Raw genomic sequence first — 19,212 nt, 5'->3', positions numbered from 1 at the left:
CAAATATTTTTTGTTGTAAAACGCATCATGGAAGTGATGGTCATAGTTGAAGGCCTGCATTTTATCTAGTCCATGGTTTTCCAACTTCCAGTCGTACAACAAGTGATAAAGCTGTAATAGATTAATTTACCTTTTGTATAAGCATCATTACATGAAATGATGCTCTGGAAGCACAAGGGAAGTATTATTCAATACTGTGGCGGTTTCCATGGTCTTAAGGAAACAGTTCTAGCATTTTGTAATAAATTGAATATAATGAAATCCATTGCAGTGAATTTTTTGCTAGCAATCTGTTATATTTTTAAACTTTTGATGTTCATCTCCACTCCATTTGGTAATCAATTAAATACAAGTTTAGGAGTTCTTTTATGGAACCTCAGAAAAAGGCACTATTGTGAGTAATTTGCATCTGTCTGAAAATCAAATTGTTGAGACGATTGCAAGATTGGAAGCTAGAACAACTATGAAGAATTCATGACATTAAGGTTTCTGCTCAAATGTGCTCTGAACAACATAAGAAAATTAACAAAAAACTTTAGCTTCAACAAATATAAAAATGTTCTTGATATGACTACATAACGATTTCAAGCATTCATTGTTGCCTGAGAAAAGACAAGGCAAGTTTAATTGTTGCAAGATATGAAAGGATATTTATAAATGAAAGATTTATTCAGAAGTTGAATGCTCTTGCCTCCAATGTTTTATGATATAAGTAACAAGATATATTCAAAAAACCTAAATAAGCAAAATAAGCAAAAAAATGGACAGGTCTTCCAGAAACCTCAGAAGGACTAAAACTTTGTAATATTAAAATTGTTTGAGGAGGATTACATGCATAAAAATCTGCTTCAAATCTTGAAAGACATGTCCTAAAGGCTAAAAACTATGTAATCCTTGGTATCTCTCTAGGGAAGTTGATCAAAATATAAGCAAGATCCCAAAATAATCGTTTAAATAGTCTAAAAAATTGTTGCCTTATGGCATTACAATAAATCCAATGCCTTAAAGAAATGACGAATTCAATTACATTTTCTCTCACAAACACATCTCTCTAGAAGCATGGATGGGGCTCCCACAGAGCATGAATATCAGGGAAATCTTGGAAGAAGAAACAAAGGAAAAGTCAATCAAACCTTGCTTTTATGGTTATGATACCAACAAAACAATGTTACAAATATTTAACTGAAGGAAATGTTTGGGAAAGGGAAGATTTGAATGGCCTTAGTTAAAAATATGTCAAGGCAAGGTTCTCAGATTATTCCCTTCTTTTCTAAAGAGAACTGATTATATTCTATCCTTGATCCAAACTGAGGATCCCTTGGCTATTGTAAGTGTCTCAACTACTTTCCTTTTTGCCATGAGGACTTAGCAGGAGCCTCATGGAAGGTATGTTGTGGATTTGCATTATGCATTGAAAATGGGATGCAGAGGATAGCTCTGTGCCTAAAACAAAACTGATAAAAGCACTTCTAATTTTATAAAAGCTACCATATAAGTTTCTTTCTAAGTCTGGAAAATGCTATTAATTTAAAACAAGCATGATTACATACACCAACCAAATCACAAAATTTATCCATGAGAGATTAACATAATCATTGAAAACATGCAACACAAAGGGATCAAAGCCAACATATGACATGCATCCTTAGTCAAGTGAGGGCTTTCCAGCATACAAAAAAATTCAACGTAAATGTGTCAGGATGTCCTTTCCTAAGCTTATCATAAGATTCATGAATTTCCCCTGCCTTTTTAATGAAAGTTGTTGAGTTAAATTTAAAGTAGATTATTTGAAATATTTTGAATGTAAACTGCAATACAACCCTTCACAACTTTAGACACGCTACATAGAGTGCACTACACAGGGTCCTAAGATGTAACCAATTTGTCTACCATAAGTAATATCTAGTTCTGGATATGCTTCCGGAACAAATAGAAACCCCTAAACTCGAAATATTTATGTTAGGGTCCAGTGCTGGAAAGATATGTTTACTGATGACTACAGAAAATGTCTATTATTCATAATCAAAATATGGTCAATAACTATGTTGGGTGTCAAGGAGTCGAGGATTTCATTGGCATTTGCAAAGTTCATTATGATATGTACGATATTTCTTATGGCCCAAGATTTCCATGCTACAGATTGAGGTATTGTTACCCAAGTTCTCATTAGGTAATTTAAAGGCTAATCTAATGATGTTTTGAAGCCATCATAAGCTAGTCTAAAGCTTCTGTCACTAAGACTAGCTACAATATTTAGAAAAAAAACTAGGTACAACATTAGAAGATACAACAAGGTGAATCTGAGAACCATATTGTACAAGCTTCACCTTCTTCCTTTTGATTTGAAAATTTTACAGGTGTTTGAAAAACGAAAAGAAAGAAGCCATCCCCTGAAAAAAAGCATTTAAAGGGTATGATGAGAAACGCATACTCTTTGGCTTCATCAATGTCCAGTGATAGAGTTCTGCCACCCTGAGCCTATTTGTGTCATCAACTAAAACCAATTCAACTTTCCTGGGAATATACTCTATCTTGGAGATTATCTTCACTGACTTGTGACTCTCACCAAGCACTAATTATGGGGGTGTACTTACATGCTATGTATAAATCCAAACCAAACTGCCAGCTCCTCATTATGATAATAAAAGGCCAACCTTTTTACCTTTCTCAAATATTTTGATATGTAATTTCTATGTAGATAATAATACTTGCAGTTGAGCATAGTTGCAAGCTTCCAATTGCCTCGTTCAACATATTTGCAACCTCAGACGGTGGAAATTATCTATTCGAACACATTTGAATTAAGATTGGAGTAGCAAAACATGAAGCTTTGAGCTCACCTAGTAAATACTTTCATTTTTATTAATGGAGAACTCATTTTTCCTATCATAAGATATGCTAGTTCAGGTAAAAAATGGAAAGATAAGCTCTTGACAAAATTCAATGCTTTTTGTCCAACATCTTTCATTGAACTTGACTTTGAAGCGCCTGGTATAAGCTTCATTCCAGGGAAAATTTTAAGAACCCCCCCTAAATTTATAAATATAATAAATGGGCGAATATCCATGGTATATAGGAAAAATGGAAGGCGATTTTATCAATAATATAATATGTATATATAATTTTTTGGCGAATCTCTCACTAGGCATGGCGAATATTTTACTCAATTATAAAATCTTGTAAGATCTTAGCGAGTCATTCACTAAATAATAAAACTTTGTAAAGTCCTAGTGAATCTTAGCATAGGCTACATGCTCGTTTAATTCCCCCATTTAAATAGGCTACATTCTAGGTGAATACCATGGGTCAATACCATGTGCCATTTTGGTGAATACCATGGGTCAATACCATGTGCCATTTTTATTTTTATTAATTCTAATATTAGGGTTAATAATGGTTTTTTGCATGGTATTAATAACAATATAGTCCATGGTATTTGTCCCATAGTATTTTGGCCATAGGTTTCACCTAAATATAACCCATTTTTTGAGTGTTCGTAAATATAAGGTAACTTATGGAGTAAATATAAAAAAATGTTTTATTTGTTTACCATATCTCTGGTTTATTTATATTTTTACTAATTTACCATACCTCTTTTACAAATATGGTATTTGGCCCATAGGATTCACTTAAATAAAACCTCTTTCTTGAGCCTTCATAAATAGAACGAGGGTTATGGACTAAATATAAAAAGAGGTTTTATTTATTTACGATACGTCTAGTTTATTTATATTTTTATTTATTTACCATACTGTTTGAGTAAGTATAAAAAGATGTTTTATTTATTTACCATACCTCCACTTTACTTATATTTTTATTTGTTTACACCGTTACATGTATATAAGGTGACTTATGGAGTAAATATAAAAAAAGTTTTATTTATTTACCATACCTCTCATTTATTTATATTTTTATTAATTTACCATACCTCTTTTATAAATATGTTATTTGGCCCATAGGATTCACTTAAATAAAACCTATTCTTGAAAATGGGCGAATGGATTCACTTAAATAAAACCTATTCTTGAAAATGGGCGAATGGAAGGTTGTAAGTCGTAATTTCAAGGGCTAAATTTACCTTTTTTACCCTCTCCCTTAAAATAATGTGGGCTATTTGAGGTGAATTGTAAAAATGTACTATGACACAAAATATTCGCCCACTAAAAATTTAAAATCCCTTAATTTCGCCAAAGGGCGAACATTCGCCCCTAAATTTATCCTTGCTTCATTCTAGCTAAGGAAAAGTTTCCATGAAAATTAATTATAGAATCTAGTGCTAGTCTAAGCTTCACAACTGTATCTTCACCTTCCTTCAGAGTTGGCATAATCTGTTGAGAAATTTCTACCATCACTCTTTCCTTGAATTAGACCTTGGTCTTGCAGATTTATACTCCTGAATATATCCTTATCTAGAATATAAGTCTATCTTTTTTTTTAAAACATATGATCAACAATCATCAACATGACCATAATTGGACTGTGATTTCCCAAAGTCATTTTCTTTAATGAAATCACCATACCTAGACAAGATATGAAGTAATTAACATCAAACCCTACATTAAATCTTGTTGACATGATCTCCTTTAACAATTTTGAATTATGTATGTGAATTTTGTATAGATCAAAAATGTAGTGTATAGAGACCTCCCATGTAATGCACAAATGGAACTTTCCTATATTTCATTACATACAATTGGTTGAACTTTCATGTTTGGGATCATCGTCCTCATAAAAAAATATCAAAAAAACCCCATTTAGTTATGTAGAGAACAAATAACTCTCAATTATCTGGGAAGAAATAGGATGGAATACAAACCCTTGGTTTATTTCTCATAGAGAAAATCAATTTCTTGCAAGGAATTGCCACCTTTACCTTGTGTATTAGAAAATATTCTTAAATTATTTCACCCTTGAAAATTGACTATGCCTTCCATCCATAACCATAATTGTCATCTTAGTAGACTTAATGTATCAATCTCTCATTTTTGGGCTAATGAATGTCCATCTGTTGCCAAACCATCCATCTCTAGATCGACAACTACAATTTATCTTGTTGCTACCCCTCTTCATTTCCAGAAACCACCAAAGGAAGTGTTGGAGGTGGTTCACAATTTTCCAAAATCACAAGTGGTTTGCTGATGTACATAATGACAAAGTTGTTTTTAGTCCGATTTTTTAGAATTTCTGTTGCCGGAATCTGGTGAGGTGAAAACTTGATTTGTGTTATTTGAACTAGTTTTTTGACTGTATATATGAATTCAGCACCCTGAAAAACCCCAAGGCACTTCGATTGTACAGAGATTACCCAACAAGCTTGTGATTTCAACTGAGATAGATCTGTGCCTAAAACAGAACTGATAAAAGCACTTCTAATTTTATAAAAGCTACCATATAAGTTTCTTTCTAAGTCTGGAAAACACTATTAATTTAAAAGAAGCATGAATACATACAACAACCATAAGATGCCTATTAACTAATCTGCCTCTTTAAATTTTGTTGCACCTTCACACAAACTACAATCTGTTTATGGACCCAAACATTGTATGGATATGGTTATGGGCCACATTCTATGTTAAAGATTTACCAGAAATCACTTCCTTAGCAGATTGGTTCAAAAGCGGAAATATGGTGAAGGGAGCAGATTTCAAAGAATGAATCAGTGTTTTCATTGGCATGTTTGAGGAACATAGATGGAATAGAGTGGACACTTGCAAGGATCTTCCTTATTAGCTTAAATTGGTTAATTAATAATTTAAAGGGGCTACCATTGGAATGATAAGTACAATGATTGCAATGGATCTGCTTTACTGACATAAAAAGGAAGATATCAAAATGGAGTGGAGTTGAACATCAAAAGTTTGGAAATATAACAGATTTCTAGCAAGAAATTCACTGCAATGGATTTCGTTATATTAAATTTATTACAAAATGATAGAATTGTTTCCTCAAGACCATGGAAACTGCCACATTATTGAATAATACTTCTCTGGTGCTTCCAGAGCATCATTTCATGTAATGATGCTTATACAAAAAGTAAATTACATATTTGCAGTTTTTTCACTTACTGTACAACTGGAAGTTGGAAAACCATGGACTAGATAAAATACAAATCTTCAACCATGACCATCACTTCCATGATGCGTTTTACAACAAAAAATATTTGTATAGATAAACATTGTGTGCTTGGCAAAAGACCACATTGTGTGCTTGGATAAGAATTGTGTGCTTGGAAAAAGACCACATTGTGTGCTTGGCTGAGAATTTATGTCTTCCAAATTGAGGTTCAATGCATGGACAATCCTAGTTGGAAGCAGAACTGTAAAAAAAACCTGAAAAAAAATAGTGTCCACGTTAAAATTTTGAAAATTAATCAACACTTCTATTATCCTAGCAAACCATAAACTATATGTGACCAGGAACTTCAACACGCATATATACATGAGAACCAGAGTTTGCTTTGGAGACGTAAGTTGGTCCAGCACCCACCCGACAACAGACGTGCTATTATTTCCCTTCTTAACAAAGCACATTTAACACCAAAAATCAAGAACATTTGAACTTGGTAGAGGCTCCCAAAACATAAGCTTTAAGTCCTATTTTCATATCAAAAGACTCAAATGTAGAATATGGAATAGATTCCCATCTTAACAATCATTATCTAGTTATCATGTAAAATGAAATCAATTGTATCAACTTACATTTAACATATCAAAAGTACATCAAAACTTAAAATAAGTAGGTAGAAAATAGCAAAAAGTTTTGATAAGAGTAGTTAAGAGCATTAGCATCTTCAAATTAGGAAGTCATGCAAATTAAAAAAGGGAAAATCTTTGAATGGGCTCATAAAAAATTAAAATGCCTCAGCTTTAGTAGATAAGAAAATAACAAAACTGCAACTCAATGCAATGTAAAGCAACTAAAATGCATTGCTAGACAGACTAGATTACAGTAAAGGCTTTATATTGACAAATATTGGCCACTGATATGAAAAATTGTAAGCAGCTAGACTATGATCATTGAAAATTTTTTAGCAGACAGTGCAGACCTCCCACCCCCTGGTGGGAATAAGGGTGTCTAAGAGTCACAGTTGCCCAAAGCATGGACTTGTGTATGAGCCCTGAACTTCACCAGCTCAAATTCAAAATCACAAGCATTTTGGCAGATTATCAACATTGTAAATATAAGATGGGCAAGTGAAAACAGAGTGAGGATTCAAGGGTATATGTTTAAGTTGGGCATGATAAAAATAACATTGGCAAATATAGAAAACATTCCAAAGCTTTTGTTTTGCTGTTGTGTTGACATTTTCATAACCTTTCTCAATGGTGTGATGGATTGGGGAACTTGTGGCGTTGCAATTACATATTTATGGAACACATTTCCGTCCCCTGTATTCTCAGCAATAACTAGATGACTTCAAATCTGGATTTATTGATCTTCATTGCTAGTAAAAGATGTATTTATGAGCTGCTGTCTTGTTTTGTTTCCAGGAACTTTTCCTTGTTTATCTTGGGACATTTCCAAACTTCTCTTGCTCAAAGCAGGATATCGATACTTAATGTTACAATCAGGTCCATCTAATTATATCTGAGCTTCATTACCAACATTCGTGCCATAAATCTCTTCAGGAGAGTTACAAAAGTTAGTACCACGATTACAGGGTTCTCTTGAGGGCTACAATGCTCTATGCTTTCAAGTACTATTCGAGGCATAAAAAATGGAAGTCAATGTTCTCCTACATACATCCAAAAACTAGTGGTTGAAGTTACGCAGAGTTATTCATCACAGGGTACATGTTAGTGAAGTTTCAAAAATGTGAAAAAACAAAAGTTCCTTTACAGAAACAATGAAACATAATAATAATATGATCAAACTTTTAAGGCCACGGTTGAGCCGGACACCAAATTGGTGTATGATATCCGTGGAAATTTGACTACTAAAGTCTATGGAAGTGTACACTATTCGCCTCTAGATGTGAACTTGTGACCTCCTAGGAGGAAACACATGTTAACCATTAGGCCCACTCAATAAGGATTGGGAAGGATATGGAACTTGTTTCACAAGGTTTTGTAATGGCAAACCCACCATACTTGTCATTCCTTGCGACTATGCCATCCTTCACCATACTTGTCATTCCCTACGACTATGCCATCCTTCTTTTAATTTTGACATATTATAGGATGTACCAGTGCTTGTAAGTTGCAATAATTGGCATTACTGTTTGGTGCAATTAGTAGTCAGGAAACTGCACTTCTTTTCTTGAAAGCAATATGCTGCAAAGGCCTTTTCACAAGAACCTATACTTATCTTAATTTTTTTCATTTGTCAAATTCAAAGGATATTGCAGTTCTGGAAATGGGTGGGATTGGGTTATTTATCTATGGAATTGTTGGACTGGTATGACTACAGTAAAATTAGAACAACGTAGTTATTAGCTCTAGTAAGCTTTCATTTTGCGTTTTCAGAAAACTATTTGTTCATACTTGGCACATTACTTGGTACGATCAAGTGCATTTGAAGTAGTCATTACTAAATCAGTTTTTCCCTATGGTAATTAGTAGCCTATATATACAAATGCATAGTCTCTCTTTTTTAGAAATATTTTTGAGCTGAAGAAACCATGGATTCAGGATGTGACATAGGTTAGAGTTGTAAATTTTTTTAGCAATGGGCATAATTCATAGGAAGACCTTATATAATTACAGGTGAAAGATAGGATATATGTGGAGTTGAATCTTTTCCTATCTTAGTTGCTAATTTACTCAACGAATTACATTGGTTTCATAGGTACAACAAATGGAACACAAAGCCCGGGCAACAAAACTACAGGAATATTTGTACAGACATTTTGCATCAAGTGGTATTCCAAAAGGCATGCATTGCCTCTCTCTTAGGTTGGCAAAAGTATTCATCCAATGTGCAAGCCCGCAAGCAGCTACCATCTCCTGAATTAGTTCCTCGGCTTACAGACAACTTGTATAATCATTTTGTGGTGGCTACTGGCAATGTACTTGCAACATATGTAGTAGTCTCATCAACAGTGAGGAATTCTGTAAAGCCAGAAAAGATAGTTTTTCATATCATTACAGATAGGACGACATAGGTTTTCTTTGCACTCTTTTCGTTCTGCCACTATTGAGGTGAAAGGTTTGCACCAATTCAATTGGTTGACAAAATATAATGTCCCTGTGTTGGAAGCCATGGAAACTCATCTTGAAATTCAAAGATACTACCATGGGGACCATGCGATTGGGGCAAATCTTAATGACTCTCGATGTGCAAAACCAATAAATTTTGATTCACTTGGTCTCGTCGAAATAATCAAAATGTGTAAAAACACCCATCAACCCTCAACAATTCATACTTGCCTTTTTGTTTGTCAAGGAAGGAATATCATCTGCTTAGTTTTTCTGTTTCAAATCTTATTGATTATCGCTCGTTCTCTAAAGTAAGGTATATTACCTGTTTCTAACTATGGTGCTTTGGAACTAATTAGTTGCAAAACTTGCAAACTTGAAGTCCAAAATATATATCAATAATGAACCACTTGCGAATATATCTTCCAGAGGTAAGAAAAATCTTTAAATTGCATCATAGTTTTGGCAGGTGATATTGCTATTATACTTAAAATCAGAGTCCCTTTTTATTTTTCTTATATCGTAGTTTACAGGGTAAATTTGAACATAATTAATTGATTACTATGCACGCTGATTTTTCTCAATTTCATGACAGGGGGTGGACATTTTAAAATACGACAACTCCTATACTGATGGCAACAAACCTGAAGATTGGTAAATTTTATAATTTACAGTCTGATCGACCATTATATTGGGTGTGTACAGTAAGTTCATACAGACCTGAATGCGTCCTAAAGATCTTCAGGTGGTAAGCTGGCGATAGCGGAATTCCTAGTTGCTCTTGTAATGGCAGCTCTGAAAGAGGTCTGAGTTCTGAGCGCAGTTTTCTCCCTGCAAATTTTTCTGGACTCTATGTTTTGATGGCAATGCGTCGAGAGTTGAAGGGCGCGGTTTTGGAAAATTTGAATACTGGGGACCAAGTCAGGACAGCCCGTAGCGCCGCGCGAGATGTGACCAAGGTGAGCCATCGGATCTGGATCCGATTCTGTCAGAGCAAATTCCCAGCTACAATTAATGTGGGGTGGCGGAGCTGGGCAGAGCTCGGGGAGGGTGGCGGAGTTGGGCGGAGGAATTGCCAGCGGCCGGAGCCAGAGGTTTTCCTGGCGGCCACGGAAACCTCCTCCGCCTTGTTAGACTACTCCTTTTACTTTTCCATGCTTGCAGTGAAACTTGAGCTGTATCCATATACCCAGACCTGTGCAGCATCTCAGAAAGCACAATACGCGTAAAAAGCAGAACCCGACAAAATGGTGAACTCGAAAGCGTGTTCTCCACTATGAATCTTATGGAATCCAGCTTGAAACGAATCTATTCAAACAGGAAACCACTCCCATCATCCATGTGTCAATCAATTGATATCTCTACAAATTTTCCAATACAGAAATAATACACCCTTTTCACATTAAGGTTCGAAGAAATTAATGGGAAATAATACACCCTTTCACCGGAAATATTGAAAACCTAATCCATTAGAGTTATATGTTATTTTGTATTATTAAATTATTACTAATTTGAGAAAAAACTTGAAAAAGCTATAATTGAATAGTAACCATGTTTCAGAAATAGTTAGAATAGAGATTGAAATTATTTTATTTTTAAAATTCTACATTTATTTATAAATATTATATAAAATTATTAAAATTTTAAATATTTCTATTAAAATAATTTTAAGTATTTTAAAGTGTGCATATTAAAAGGTTCTACATTCTAAGATTAGTTTTTATTTTTAAAATTTTCCCTATACCTAAGTTAATAGCCACAAATAAAAATCTCACAAATAAATGTCTCAAGAGAATTCAAACTCAACCACCCCAAAATAATTCATATAAATACACATGTAAGTACATGAATTATGGCATTTAAATTCATCTTTTAAGAGGTCTCTTAAAATCTAGATGATTATTCATATTTAGTTGAGACTTTTCATATTCTTCTAGAATGAATAGTAATTCATAATACCATTTATCATAATCCTAAGAGATTTAAGTTTAACATAAGTTATTATGATGCAAATTTCACAAAAATTACTAGATTCGTAACTATATGGCTTCATAGTAACATGGGCACACAAACTGCACTTAAATAAATTATTATGATTATTATTATTCTTTAAGAGCTTCATTTCTATTTTATTTTGAAACATAAAATACATAATTAGAACAAAACGATAGAGGCTACATGGTTGATTTACCTTGAGAAAACCAAACCACTGAGTTTTAAGAAATGGGTTCAAAACATCCCCTTATTTAAAGAGTTCGGAAAAATACTAATCTTACTTGTTAGTTGGGAAACTAGGACATACAAAGCATTTAAGACATAGAGTAACAAATCAAGTTCAAGAAACTAATTAGATGAGTGCCTTCTAGGAAAAAGTAACTAGGACTTTGCCTTGTAGGAAACTAGGTTTGTCTTAAGATAAGATATGATAATATAGTGTAGACTTATAATAAATCTAGAACTTATAAAAATGGAAATAAAACTCATAGTTGAAAAAGATGGAGTTAAGGGTGAGCACATATATAACACCCCTTTTTAAACCATGTGTTTTGTGATATGTAATTAAGACAAATAATGCGAGAATGGACACTGTGGGTATTTTAACAAAATTAATTTGATGTAATTATTATTTTTTATTAAATATATTGCTAAAACTAAAGAAGAGACAACCCAGCATGACTCTTAATGCTTCAAGGAACAGTTGTAAGGGGGATCTAGGAAGTTTCCTACCTTACCTGAATTCAATGTACTAAAAATCTGGTTTGATGTTTTAACCACCCAACTACTAGTAATTGTGGGAAGGAATTATGGAAGTCTTACTAAGCTACTCTAGGAGTAGGGGCTCCATACCCAATGTGGAGACTTCTAAGGGACCACGTAGCTCGAGGAGGAACCCTAAATTCTCATGTTGGGAGTGTGTGTGGGGGAGAGCAGGGTAGAGGATAGTGGTGACAAATGTAAGCAAAATGTGTGCGAGAGAGAGAGAGAGAGAGGTGTATGCTAGTGAAGAGTTAGAATTTTTGAATAAAAACCAGAAACACGTGTGGGTTGAAAATGTGACTTTGCCTGGGGGTGACAAAGAATCATCTAAGCATTACAAACTTGTGTGAAATTCTGGACTACCCAATTAGTGATGGAATTCAATGATGAATTAATCAGCCTGAGCTAGAATTCCAAAAGAAAATTTTAAGAAATATTGTTGAATATATGCACAAAAAACACTAAAAATGGCTCCCTTATCCTCTGTAGACCCAAAGTGGTCACATGATGAGAGATAATGAGGCCTAGCTCTGTGGTTGAAAGACAACATATTGAATCTTTGTGTATGAAGGAGAGCATCCTTCATGTCCTTCCTCTTAAGCCATCAAATCTAGCTCGATGGTGGCTGTTAGCTCTGCTACATTCTTCAAAATCTGGAGGCCCAAATACCAGCTTGGCCGTGTGATTTTGCTCAAGAAAGAGCCCGCATCAGTCATTTTCCTTCTTTCTCTTTCATTCCCCTTACTCTCCCTTAACCCTGCCACCTCTGCTTTTCCTCCCAAAATTCGACATGAGCCCCATTTCATTAAGCCCCGAAGAGCTAAGCCTAAAGCTCCATGGCCCCATCACCACATGACCCTGAGCCTCCGTAGTCATAGCCACCTTTTGATTGCTACATCATGATCTAATGGTCCTCACCTCATTCAATGAACCATCCACGCGTTTATTTCTTCCACCGTCCGATCGTTCTCGCTGTGATCAGACGGTATCCCCTTTCCTGGATGCCATAACCCAACCACTCGTTAACTCGCGAGCAAGGTGGTTTTAATCCTGTCACATCCGCCACGTGTCGCCCGATGACTGGTACCGCTAGCTTGCGTACGGTTACCGCTCGCCTTCGAAAGCGGTGCAATAAATACCGCCCACCGCCGAAACCACTTTCCCCACGCGTTAACTCCCCATGCACCTTTTCCGCCCGGTAGCCGTTGGATCTGCCCGCCCGAGATCCAACGGCTCGTGATCGCTTCACTCCCGTCTCCTCCTGATTTCTCCTGCTGAGTCATATCCATCGTCCATCTGTTTCATCTGACGGCCAATCCTGTTCCTCTAATTAGATCTTCCACCCTCCATGTTGTATGCCACCCTTGACTGTTCTGTGCCGCCGAAGGATGAAGGCGATCGTTTACCAGTACCTTGAGCAGTTATTCCGCAACAACTGCATTTAACAAGGAAGGATGGCCCAGAAGGAAAAGTACAGAGTGTGATCAGCAAAATGCATTTAACAGCTATGGGATCTCATCCCATACGACACTCCAGTTACCTGAGAGGACAGGAGAGCATCCGAGAAGATCATTTTTGTTCACTGAATGCATCAGATTGTAACAGAGACTCCATCAGAGAGTAAAAAGCGGTTGTTGGTCCATTATGACCCCTCCACGCATAGAATAACAGAGCATTTTTGTAAAGAAACTCCATATATACCCAAAAAATAGATGTAATCAGGGTTGATGGTTGTTGTTTTGATGTAAGGTTCAACTTCTGGAGACTATAACTACTTTGATACTTGTAGCGTCTGGTCTTTCTTTTCATCTAATACAAGCTTCTTTTGCTGTTAATTGCTCACTTTCCATTTCTGCTCTGTTCTAGGTTGTGCCTGTTATGCATTTTTTCATTATGCTCTTGATATTTAGCATTTGAGGGGCTGTCATCCCACCTCTGTGTTGGAATCTAGTATGTATCATTGAATATGTTATGCAGGTTTATGTTATCTTAATGCCAGAGAGCTGTCATCCTGTCTGTGTATTAAGAAATAGATTTGCAGACCTCTTTACTGGTTGCAGCCGGCCATCACATGGTCTTATGCATCTGCTGGTGTGGTCAGTATTCTCCATGTTCACCTATTCCTTAAACTGTGAGTAATTGGTGGTCTAAAGCCTTGTAGTCTGGGGGTATTCACCCATGTCTGGAGTTAAGCATAGTAGAAGTGGTTATCTGGCTTGAACAAGCATCACTCCTTCCATTCATCCACCCATTTGCAACATTTTTGTTGAGTTTGTAATGTTCCCGAGCATCTCTGAGATACAACCTAGGAGAGTTTCTTTGGGTGATAACATTAATTGGCGACATTGCCGGGGAGAGGAGATTGAAGCTCAGCTTCCCTAGGAAAACGACATAGTTCCAGATTTTGATGACAGACAAAGTCTGGGCACATTTATGGTTGTAATCATCTATCTGTCGACTCCACTGGAGGAAGTCCAACCTTTGGTGACTCCTCATTGAAGTTCTGGCTCAGTTTGTGAGGCATACGTGGAGAAATCCTTAGAAATCACCAGCTGAATCAATGCCTGACCCTGAGAAGATTGGCAAGCAGAAGAAAACTTCATAGAAAGGAGCATCAAGATCAGGTAAGCCCAAGAAATCTTATTTGTCTCTACATGAGAAGTTTTTAGTTGAAGATACACATTTCGAGGATCTAGAACCTAGTACTGATAGTGAAGAATCAGCCGCAGATATTTATAAGGCTCCTTGCTCATTTAGTTCCCCTTTGGATCTTAGTCCAAAGAAAGCATCCCATACAGTCCATAACGTCGCTTTGTCTATGTCATCCATTTCATTGTTTCATACTACTCAATCTGCCAGTATCCTTCCACATACCCCAGTCATGGTAGGACAGCATGCACCTATGAAGATAGAAAGAATTATCGCCGCTAGATATGGACCTTTGGCGTTGCCTGTTCCTTTGAATCCCATTCCTGCGAGAGAATATCAGAAATACATGCCTAAGTTTATTGGTACAGAGGGAGTAACAACTGAAGAACACCTTGAGTATTTTTACAGTTATGTTGATAACTTAGATATTAGTGAAAATGATGTGTGGATGAGAGTTTTTGTACAGAGCCTTGATGGAGAAGCTAGAAAGTGGTTCAGAGAATTGCCCCCTAGATCTATTGCTAATATTGAAGCCTTAGATGAAGCATTTTTGAAGCACTGGGGAGATAAAAAGGACTTGTTGTATTACGATACTGAGTTTGCTAACCTAAAGAGGGAAAATGGGGAATCATTGCCTGATTTTAATAAAAGATTCAATCGTATGTATAGTAAGATACCAGCTGAAGTAAAGCCTACCCCCACCTCTGCCAAACTTGCCTATGCCAGTGCCTTTGACTCTGATTTCTGTTTGCTATTGAGAGAAAGAAGATGCGCTGCTCTGGCTGACATGCAGGATGCAGCCCTAGAAGTAGAATCTAATATTATGGCTGCAGATAAACGCAGAAGTCATGCTGACAGAAGGAGGCAGAGAGGTGAGGCTTCTTCTTCCTCTGCCTCATCTTCCGATCCCAAATTTGATAAAATGACTAGAATTATCGAGTCATTGGCTGCTAAAATATCTAAGCTGGAGGTTGAGCAGAACTCTGGGAAGGCAAGGCTCCCAAATACATTTTCTTCAAGAAACTCAAATCCATTCAGGAGAGCAAATGAGCAAATGAAAATCATTCAGAAGGGTAAAGAAACTAACGAGGATCAAAGAATTAAAGCTCCTTTCCAAAATGTAGTCATGGAGGAGGAACAGATTGAAGAAGAGGATGAAATTCATTGTATGGAGGATAAAGGTAGTGCTGCCTTTTTGACATTGGCTGCATATGAAGAATCTTTGCTGCAGGAACAAGACAGTCAAAGGTGGGACAGGGAGGCTGTTCTACAAACTGAGGAGCAGCGAAGATATAATCTGAGATCAAATGAAAATAATGTCAAGGACAATCCTGCCTAAAGAGTTGTTGTCTAAACAGAGTCACAGAATATCAAACAAAGAAGACTGGCAGCTGATCCAGTCATCCTCAAAGCTCCAGCTCAAGAGGTAAGAGGATCTGACAAGTTACCTCCCTCCTTCAACTTTGAATCAGAAGTTCAGAAGTTAAAAATATCTGTTCCTCTGGTAGAGTTGGTAAAGAGTGAAGTGTTTAGAAAACCTATCCTTGAAGATCTTGAGCTGAGATCCATGCAAACCTCCACTGACTCTGTCAATTTGCAAGATGATAGGCCTGGTGTTGTGCTCAGTCCAATGACTAAACCTGTTAATGATAATTCTCCATCATTTTATGTCTCCTTGACTATTCATGACAAGATCCTCCACAACTACTTGCTAGATACAGGGGCCAGCCACAATATGATGCCTAAAGCTGTCATTAAAGAGTTAGGCCTTGACATCAACAGAACATATCACGATTTATTCTCATTTGATTCAAGAAAGGTGAAATGTCTGGGGTTGATTAAAGATTTAGCCATTACCCTAACTCAGCTGCCCATGAAGAGTATGATGATAGATATTGTGGTAGCAGATGTCCCTCCCAAATTTGGCATGTTGTTGTCAAGAGGATGGATTAAGAGACTAGGTGGGACCTTACAGAATGATCTATCTTATGCCACTATCCCAGTTTTTGGAGGAGAAAGCAGGAGATTGTACAGAGAATCACAACTGGCATACATTATCATTGATGAGAAGAATCCTTCTAATCATCCTATTTATGCTGTGGACACTGGTTTTGGAGCATGTATTCTCCAAATTTAAGAATCCTAGAAGGCCTCGATGCAGCTTAAGAAACCAACAGCCCAGGCCGAGGAAGAGCAAGGAAGTCAGGTTTGGGAGATGTTCTTTGATGGGGCATGTTCCAGGGAGACTGCAGGAGCAAGGGTGGTGCTGATATCTCCAGAACAAAAAAGCACACATCTGTCCTTTAAGTTGGCTTTTCAAGTCACCAACAATATAGCAGAATATGAAGCTCTGATATTGGGGCTTAACGCAGCTAAAGACAGAGGAATCAGAAGCATAAAAGTGTTCGGAGATGGTGATTTGATCATTCAGCAAGTAAATAGAACATTTCAAGCAAAGCATGCAAGGCTAAAAGCATACAGAGATGAGGTATGGAGACTCAAAAATTCTTTTGATAATTTCTGTATTTAATATATCCCTAGAGCCAAAAATCAGCTTGCTGATTCCCTTGCTGTGTCTGCTAGCATGTTCATACCTCCCATGCCTCCCAGACTAGTTTATGAAGTCCAAATGAAATATAGACCATCCTTGCCTGATAATGTCCACCATTGGAAAGTTTTTGAGGATGATGATGAAGTGAATAGGTTCTTGCAAGTCATTGATAAATTTTCTGAAATGCAAATTGACCAAGAGAATGAAGCCTTGCAAGAAAGCCCCCAATTCTAGCTTAGAAATAAAATTGGCAAAGATAGTATTGTCCAGCTTCCCAACAATCATATTCCTAAGGGTCTAATTCCTCTAGAAAGACTGTTTGACCAAAATGATGTGCCTTATAAGGCTACCGAAAAAGAAGATCAATCTACAGTCTGTAAGCATGATATAGGGAGTCCAGGTCAGCCTAGATACATAAATCTGTCCACTCATCTATCCACTGGCCAAAGTGCTGAATATTGCAATTTAATGAAGAAATTTGCTGATGTTTTCACTTGGGAATATAGTGACCTGAAAACATATGACAAAAATATCATTCAGCATAAAATCCCTTTAGAGAAAGACACTATCCCTTTCAAGCAGAAGCTGAGACCAATAAACCCTATGCTCCTTCCTCTCATTGAAAAAGAAATCAAGAAGTTACTGGCTACCAAGATCATAATTCCTCTCATATATTCAAAATGGGTAGCCAATTTGGTTGTGGTGAGGAAGAAAAGTGGAGAAATCAGACTTTGTGTTGATTTTAGAAGCTTAAACAAATGCTCCAAGAAAGACAATTATCCTCTACGCAAGATGGAGCATTTACTGCAGAAGGTCTCAGGAGCCAAAGTGATGTCTTTCCTAGATGGATTTTCTGGATATAATCAGGTTGTTGTGCATCCAGATGATCAAGAAAAGACTGCATTTACCACTCCTTGGGGCACTTTTACGTATTCCAAGATGCCTTTTGGGTTGATGAATGCTGGAGCCACCTTTTAGAGAGCTATGGACATAACATTTGTGGGAGAGAAGGATAAATTTGTTCTTATCTACCTTGATGATATAATAGTATACTCCAGCAGCCATCAAGACCATTTGCAACATTTGAGGAAAGTGCTCTTGAAGTGCAGAAGGTTTGGGATTTCAGTCAATCCTAAAAAATCGCAGTTTGCTTTAGAAGAAGGCAAGTTGTTAAGACACATTGTTTCAGCTACGGGTGTAAAAATTGACTCAGAAAGAGTAAGTGCAATACAGACCTTGTCTGTCCCAAGATCAAAGAAGGACATCCAATCCTTTCTGGACAAGATTAATTTTTTGAGGAGGTTTATACCAAATTTTACAGAATTAGTGAAGCATATTACCTCCATGTTGAAGAAGGGGTCAGAAATCAAATGGACTGATGCAGCAAGAAAATCCTTTGAGTCCATTAAACAAGCTATTATGGAGGCTCCTACTTTAATCAGTCCAGATTACAACAAGGAGTTCCATATATTTTCTTTTGCCTCTAATGACACCCTTGCAGCAGTTTTATTGCAAGAAGATGAAGAAGGCTCAGAGCATCCAGTGGCATTCTTCAGCAAAACCTTAAGGGATGCTGAGCTGAGGTATGATATTATTGAAAAACAAGCATATGCTCTTATCAAATCTTTGAAAGCTTTTAGAGTTTACATTCTGCATTCCGAGATAATTGCATAGTACCCTCTGCGGCAATAAAAGATGTCTTAACACAACCTGATGTTGATGGAAGAAGGGCTAAATGGATTGCAAAGATGATTGAATTTAATATAGAACTGAAGCCCACCAAACTTGTCAGAGGTCAGGGTCTTGCTAGATTGTTAGCTGAAGAAAATTGCAGAACATTGGACATAAATATCATAAGCACATATGTAGAAAAGGGTCAAACAAAAGAAGAGGAGGCAGCTGAACCAGAGAGAAAGCAGTCAGTGGCAGAAAATCTAGCCTCTTGTGATTGGTACTCTACAATAGCTAATTTCTTGCTGAAGCTAGAAATCCCTCCAGGCTCAAGCACAAGTCAAGCCAGAACTATTAAGCTTAGGGCAGCTAAGTATTGCATTAATAATAATCCGCTCTATTGGAGGGAACCAGTAGGAATGCTTTTGAGGTGTCTAGACATAGAAC

This window comes from Pinus tabuliformis, chromosome 2_1 (assembly GCF_031772625.1).
Source record: "Pinus tabuliformis cultivar Carrire ecotype Pingquan chromosome 2_1, CPIR1, whole genome shotgun sequence".
Lineage (NCBI taxonomy): Eukaryota > Viridiplantae > Streptophyta > Pinopsida > Pinales > Pinaceae > Pinus > Pinus tabuliformis.
The sequence above is the reverse complement of the archived record's forward strand: the minus strand, read 5'-3'. Positions refer to the sequence as shown.